This window comes from Musca domestica, unplaced genomic scaffold, assembly GCF_030504385.1.
Source record: "Musca domestica strain aabys unplaced genomic scaffold, Musca_domestica.polishedcontigs.V.1.1 115, whole genome shotgun sequence".
Lineage (NCBI taxonomy): Eukaryota > Metazoa > Arthropoda > Insecta > Diptera > Muscidae > Musca > Musca domestica.
Genome location: NW_026712145.1, coordinates 524,992 through 532,946, shown reverse-complemented (window position 1 = coordinate 532,946; position 7,955 = coordinate 524,992).

Here is a 7,955-nt window from a genome sequence, read left to right as displayed (position 1 = left end):
ATGCACGCCGGTAGCTCTTTCGTCTCTTTTGTCTTTGAATCTCTCTTGGTCCTTGAAAATCCATTTTTATAAACAATTTATCTATATTTTTTCCCTGAGTGTCTATAGCTCACTGCAGCTCAGCTAGACAAACATTTGTATGCTTTCCAACAATGCTTTATTTGTATGGATGTCTGATGCCTCGGTATGTGGGAAGTTTTCCTATGTCCTTATAAAGGATTCGTGGTAGGGACTATGCGAGGAATATGAATAAGAAATAGAACTTACATGATTTATTCTCTTCATGTAAAACCACACACACACACATGTGAACACTCTTCCCTTAAAAGCCTTTCTCGAGCAATCTAATACCAAAACTATCCTATCGCTGAAGGAGAAGACACAACAGCAACAACATACCAACATGTCGTTGGAACATCCTTTTAAAGGTATTTACTCTTATTTGAAGGTTTTCTTCTCTTCCACTTTTTTTAACTTGTTTTCTGTCTCCTAAGACGAACCTGATAAAAATGGAATAATTCAGAGATGTTCAGACAACAACAATAACAACTAAAAGGGAATTTGCCAATAACACACACATATATATTAGGAAAATCAATAGGATTATTAGAATTTGCCCAAAATAAGACTATTATCGGAGAGGAGATGATGAAGATGCTGGTGGTAGTTTGAGTTAGACTATTACTACAAGCAGCGGCAGCATTCGACCGGTTTTGTTGTTGTTTTCTGCTTCTCTGCCATTCGTCTGGACAGTTTTAGTGTAAGCGTTTAAATACTACAAAAATCTGCTTTTTTACAGATTCAAGAATAGGATAATGTAGAGATTATGTGGATTTTGTATCACACTCACCAATTGAGGCGTTTTGATGTGATTCCCTGGATGAATGAAGGATAATAGGGATATTGTTGAGATTTTCAGCAGAAAGCGATAGTTTGCAAAGGGAATATGTAAAAATGATGGGAAATTTTATGAAGGCATAGTAACGCATAAATTTGATTTTTTGGGAATATTTTTGAAGGCATTTGGTGTTAAAAAAGTGGATCTTTAATGTTCTTCATAGAAAACCTTGACATATTTCCGAAGAAGACCTTCTCATTCAAGACACCGTCTCATCGAAGGTCTTTTCATAAAAGATATGGAGGTCTTTTTATATAAGAAGAACTGGAGGAGGTCCTCTCATAAAAGAAAACCTGGAGGAAGTCCTCTCATAAAAGAGACCTGGAGGGGGTCCTCTCATAAAAGAGACCTGAAGGAGTTCTTCTCAAAGAAGAATACATGAAAGAGGTCTTCTCATAAAAGAAGACATGAAGGAGGTCTTCTCATAGAAGAAGACATGAAGGAGGTCTTCTCATAGAAGAAGACCTGGAAGAGGTCCTCTTATAAAAGAAGACCTGAAGGAGGTCTTCTCATAGAAGAATACATGAATGAGGTCTTCTCTTAGAAGAAGACATGAATGAGGTCTCCTCATAGAAGAAGACATGAAGGAGGTCTTCTAATAAATAAATAGGACCTGAAGGGGGTCTTCACATAGAAGAAGACTTGAAGAAAGTTTTCTCATAAAAGACCCTCAAGGCCTTGAGGTCTTCTCAGAAAAAAACTGAAGGAAGTCTTCTCATAGAAGACCTTGAGGTCCTTTTATAGAAGACCTTGAGGTCTTTTTATAGAAGGAAGCCTTCTCATAGAACAAGACCTGGAGGTCTTCTCATAGAAAACATGGAGATCTTCCCATAGAATTCCATGGAAGTCCTCTGGTAGAAGACCTTGAAGGCCTTCTCTTAGAATTCCTTAGAAGTCTTCTCGTTGAAGACCTTGGAAATCGTCTCATTAAAGACCTTGGAAGCCTGCGTATTAAAGACCGTGGAGTTCATCTTATGACACCTTCTTCTTATGGAAACTATTGATGTCTTTAAAAGTCCCTGATACCTTTTCATTTGTCATAGGTTTTAAATTGAATACTATAAAAAAATATTACTTCTTACTGAAGATATGGCCCGACGTTGAAACAGGATCTAACTGAATTCGCAATTTTTCTTGCCTTGAAATTCCAAAAAGGCTGAAAGGATAACCTTCCACCTTTCATTTTAGCTCTGTTGAACATTTTTTTTTATTGATTTCCAAATATAAATTCCAACACGATATATTTTTGTGAGTCACATTTTAGGGCAAATTTCCGAGTCATTTCTTATTTCATACCTGCAAAATCTATATTCTCAAAATTTGCTACAATTGCCATATTTATGACTCCCCGAGGATAGCTTCCCTTAATACCTTACAATTGTATGAGGGTGTTCATGCGAAAGGAGTAGCACGCAACTCATTTAAAATTTTGCCACTGCCATGAATATAATTTCCAAAGCACTTTTATTTTTTGGCAATCAATTTGTTCTGCAAAAAAATTCAAATAAGTATATGTGTCATCTCTTTTATGTTTCACACTTAATTTCACAGCCATGGAAAAGGGAAAAAAGGAAGCGAAACATTCAAATGCTCACACGTACGTACAAATAATATTCACACTTGTTTTGAATGCAGTCGGGCATTAAAAATCCGCCCGAAATGAAAGGAAAGTAAAATGAAATGAAATCCATACTGGGTATTGTGGTGGTGGTGGTGTGGGGCTTTATGGTTAGGGTTGTTTCCAAAAAGGCTTCCTTTTTTACCTTTAACACCACAAAACAATAATACTGGCAGCACTAAGTAACAGGGTCAAGCTTCTCAATTAACAGAACTTGAAATAAAAAGCTTGTTATTTCAACTAAATTTAGATATTACAAACAAAAACCCTTGGTTTGGAATCGAGAGACCAAATTCTGATAGTATTGTCATGGCCATTCCATGTGGATATAATGTGGATGATGCCCTGTACCTTATATCCCTTAATAAATTTGCATAGCTTTATTATGGCAGACATGGAATACACTCATAGCTGTCGTCATCATCATCAACGTCGGCAGAATACCAAAAATGCCAAAAAGGAAAACCTGCAAAAATAAAACGTATTGAATTTCACCAAAAACGAAGAAAAAACGAATATAGACCCTGAAAAATTAACCAGCAAAGCAGGAATTCCAATTCCAGCCACCAGCAGAAGCAGCAGCAGCAGGCAAACCAGAAATAATACTCCATAACGAAGAAAGGCAGCAACCAAACACCACAAACTCCGGCAAACTTTTGTTCCTCGTCGTCGGCACAACATGTCATTATGTAGATTGTGGCACGTTTCACATACTCCATGGCAGACATACATATATACAGCGGAGAACTTTACTCACACCTCAAGTGCATAGAACCCAGCCCAATTTCACAAGACATGAAGCAGAAGAAGAAAAAAAAAAATAACAAAAAATAAAGAGACGTGAAGCCCAAACCTTCAGCCATCCAGCCATCCAGCCAACCATCCATCCATCCAATACCTCCAAAGCCATGGAGGTGTGAAAAATTTCATGAAATATATATTCCAATGAAATTTCTCGCCTCTTGACAATATAATTTGTAAGCCTTAACATTGATATGTTGTTGTTCCTGTATTGGTGAACACATTTCTGTTGTTGTTATTATTGTATGATATCCTACTTCCTTTTGTTAATGGCAATAACTCAAAAACCACCCATAAGGGTTGCATGATTTGTCACAGAAATATGGGAGGGGTTTTAAAAGGCCCAAGGAAAATTATTGTCTGGGGATCAAGGGGTTAATAATATAACATGTAGAAGAAATGAGGAAGTGAGCTAAACCCATAAGAGACACTCTTCAGAGTGAGAAATAATATTTTTTTAAATAGTTTTCGATTTAAAACCAATGAAAAATGTAACGGATTCAGGGACTGGTATAGACATTAATAATCTGTATAGGAAGAAGGCCTTGTGGTCTTCCATAGAAAATTAAATAGATCAAGAGGTCTTCTTTTGTGAGAAGAACTCCAAGGTCTTTAATGATAAGTCTTCTAAGGAATTCTATGAGAAGACCTCCAAAGTCTTCGACGAGAAGACTTGAAAAGCCCTTCATAAGGTCTTCTATGAGGAAACCTTCTTCAGGTTTTCTATGAGAAGAGCTACTTCAGGACTTTTATGAGAATATCTACAGTTATTCTATGAGATCTCCAGGTATTATATGAGAAGGCTTCAGGTCTTTTATTTGAAGACTCCAAGGTCTTCTAAGAGAAGACCTCTCTAGCTCTTCTATGAGAAGACCTCTCAAGCTCTTCTATGAGAAGACCTCTCAAGCTCTTCTATGAGAAGACCTCTCAAGCTATTCTATGAGAAGATCTCTCAAGCTCTTCTAATGGAAGACCTCTCAAGCTCATCTATGAGAAGACCTCTCAAGCTCTTCTATGAGAAGACCTCTCAAGCTCATCTATGAGAGAAGAACTCAAGCTCTTCTATGAGAGAAGACCTCAAGCTCTTCTATGAGAGAATACCTTAAAGCTCTTCTATGAGAGAAGACCTTAAAGCTCTTCTATGAGAGAAGACTTTAAAGCTCTTCTGTGGAGAAGACCTTAAAGATCTTCTGTGGAGAAGACCTTAAGCTCTTCTGTGGAGAAGACCTCAAGCTCTTCTGTGGAGAAGACCTCAAGGTCTTCTTTGAGAAGATCTCATGGTCTTTTATGAGATGACCTCAAGCTCTTCTATGAAGCAGACCTCAAGGTCTTTTATGAGAAACCCTCAAGGTCTTCTAGCCACCTCCCGATTTTTGGTATTTTTCATTTTAGTGACATTATTTAACGAAATTATTTCAGATATCGTATTTGAAGTTCGTAATGGGTACTACAGTCTATAACAAAAAATTGCGTATGCAGGTTCTCGCCTTCGTATAGCTATAAGAAGAACTCAAGGTCTTCCTTGAGAAAACCTCAAGGTCTTCTAGCTACTATATTACGATACCTCCCAATATTCGGTTTTTTTTTTTGATTTTAGAGACATTTTTCCCGTAATTGTTCCAAATTTCGTAGTTGTGGTTCGTAATGGGTACTACAGCCCATAAAAAAAATCGCATATACAGGTTCTTGTCTTTGTATATCCTCCATATAACCATACCTCCCTATATTCGGTATTTTGACAATTTTAGCGGTATTATTCAAGGTCTTCTATGAGAAGAACTCAAGGTCTTCTATGGAAAAACCTCAAGGTCATCCAGCTACCATATTACGATACCTCCCAATATTCGTAATTTTTTTAAATTTAGCGACATTTTTCCCCGAAATTGTTCCAAATTTCGTAGTTGCAGTTCGTAATGGGTACTACAGCCTATAGCAAAAATCGCGTATACAGGCTCTCGTTTTCGTATAGCCTCCATGTAATGATACCTCCCTATATTCGGTATTTTGGTGACTTTATCGGTATTTTTCAAGGTCTTCTATGAGGAGACCTCAATATATAAGAGTTTTTATTTGAGAGATATTTTTCTACGGATATTTTTTTTTTTGAAAATTTTTAAGTTCCTCCAAAGTACTGGAGGACCGAGTTTATCTTCTTTTTTTGCTTGTTTGGAAAACACGTATTGTTGGGCAAAATTCCACCTCATCCATGGTAAATGTTGGACATTTCTCATTTCTTTTGATTCTTTGTTGGCGAATATTTTGGTGACTGAAGTCGTAATAATATTGTAACACCTGCCATTATTATCTTACAAAAAAAAAAAACTTGCATTTGTTTGTTGGTTTATTTCCCTTTGAAAAATTGCTTCAGTTGACATTTGGCCACCCTTTGTCATTTGATACAAATTTTTTTTGCACGCCTTGAAAATTGGCACATATTTCCTAACACCCTCAACCAAAAAAAAAACACAAAATTCTATGGCAAGTGACAGTCTAAATTAACTTTTACTTTTTACAACAATGTTTGTTTTTGTTATTATTTTTTTTTGGTATCACTGCCACGTAAATTGGTCAAGGGTGACTGTGGCGAATTTGTCTTAATCCACCCACACAGCACCGCAGACAGACGGCGAGAGAGAGAAAGACACACGAAAAAGGTTTCATTTTTCGTGTTTGAGTTTTTTTTTTTTTTATTTTTCTTGGTTGTTGTTTTATTTTTTTCATATTTGTGTATGTGTGTGAATTTTACAACCTTTGGTGTTGCTGTAAAATGGTTTCAACACCCAATATTTGCACAGAATTTCTTGGAGTTGATATTTGTTGGTCTTGGCGATATTATATTCCTGGCAACATTGTATGAAGAAGCCTCTTATGGCCCTGCTCTTTGATTCTTTTTTTTTTTTTTGGTTGAAGAATATATTTCCAAGGAAACTAATTTACCAAAAAATATTTCAACTTTTCTCCAACCTCCTCTCCCCCTCCCCCCATTTTCTATTGAAATGAACTTTGTCTTTGGGTTTCAACCACAAATGCCCCGAAAAACAAGGCAGAGAGAAAAAAAAAAACAACGCCATTATGGCCCAAGCATAGAATTACTGAAGCCAAAGTCGTCAGTCATCAGTGGTGTTGTTTGCCATCTAATTTAGGCCCATTTGTATTTTGAGAAAACAAAAAAAAAAAAAAAACATGACATCTCCCACCCTAGCCCCATAACCCCTACAGAACTAAACACCAGGGAATCTGTCAAAGCATAAATTGTTAGTGTTGCTGTAAATTACAAAAAAAAGATGCAAAAGTGCTCTGTGCCCTACTCAGGCAGTTTGTTTATTTGTTTTGTCTGTCTTTTGGCCCATTGTTTGACTGTCATTAAGCTTCAACTAGACAATAACAAAAACAAAAACAACAACAATATCTTGTTAAAATAATGTTTGATGTTTGTTTTAATGACAGCTCATCTCAAAATATTTTCGTTGCCATACTTCATTCATTCATTCATTCGGCAAAGGCCCACAACAATAGTCGCCACATAACATTTTTAGTTTATTTCCTCTTTTGGTGTTGAGTTCCCTCCCCCCACCATTCCAATCTCTTCACTTTTGTTGATGACTTGATGACTGACTTGTCTAAATTACCTTTTTTCGGGGGGAAATCTATTCTTAGCCAACATTGTAGTTTTGGGTTGCTCGACGCAATAAACACAGTTTTTAGTATAATTCGGAAAAAGTGTGCCCTCGGAAAAAAAAAAAAAAAATTCTCCAGAGATTTGTGACTGACTTCGAAATTTTAATATTTCAAAGGCAAACGTGTAGTGTTACACTTTTTATTGCTTTATTATCCCCCTCAAAAAAAGCAAGAAAAAATTAATGTCAGTCGTTAATATGCCAACATGAAATAGTAATTTAGAAAAGTTGTTAAATTTCTCTTCATTAAAAAAAAAAAAAAAAAAAAAAAAAATACAGGCCACAAATATTTTTCTATTATTTTAATTTGATGGGCTTAAATTTTTTTTATGAGGATGAAAATTAGAAAATTTTTTTAAACAATAATTTTCCGCTCAATTATGACTGAGGACATTATATTAATTACTCTCTTCATTTACAATGCATGGAGAAAATATTTTAAGGATCTTGGTCCAATGTATTGTTATGTATTTTTATACCCTACCCTACCTTTTATACCCTATGTGCTGGATGTATTATAAGTTTGATTGGGCCAAAAACTATGTAACATCTCGAAATATTGGTTTTCCACATAGGAATGTATATTTGGATCTTCCTATCCCGCCGAGCTGAGTCGATCTAGCTATATAAAGAGTGATTTGTTAAGAGCTTGATAACTTTTTTAAAAAAAAAAAAACGCATAAAATTTGCAAAATCTCATCGGTTCTTTATTTGAAACGTTAGATTTGTCCATGACATTTACTTTTTGAAGATAATTTCATTTAAATGTTGATCGCGGCTGCGTCTTAGGTGGTCCATTCGGAAAGTCCAATTTTGGGCAACTTTTTCGAGCATTTCGGCCGGAATAGCCCGAATTTCTTCGGAAATGTTGTCTTCCAAAGCTGGAATAGTTGCTGGCTTATTTCTGTAGACTTTAGACTTGACGTAGCCCCACAAAAAATAGTCTAAAGGCGTCAAATCG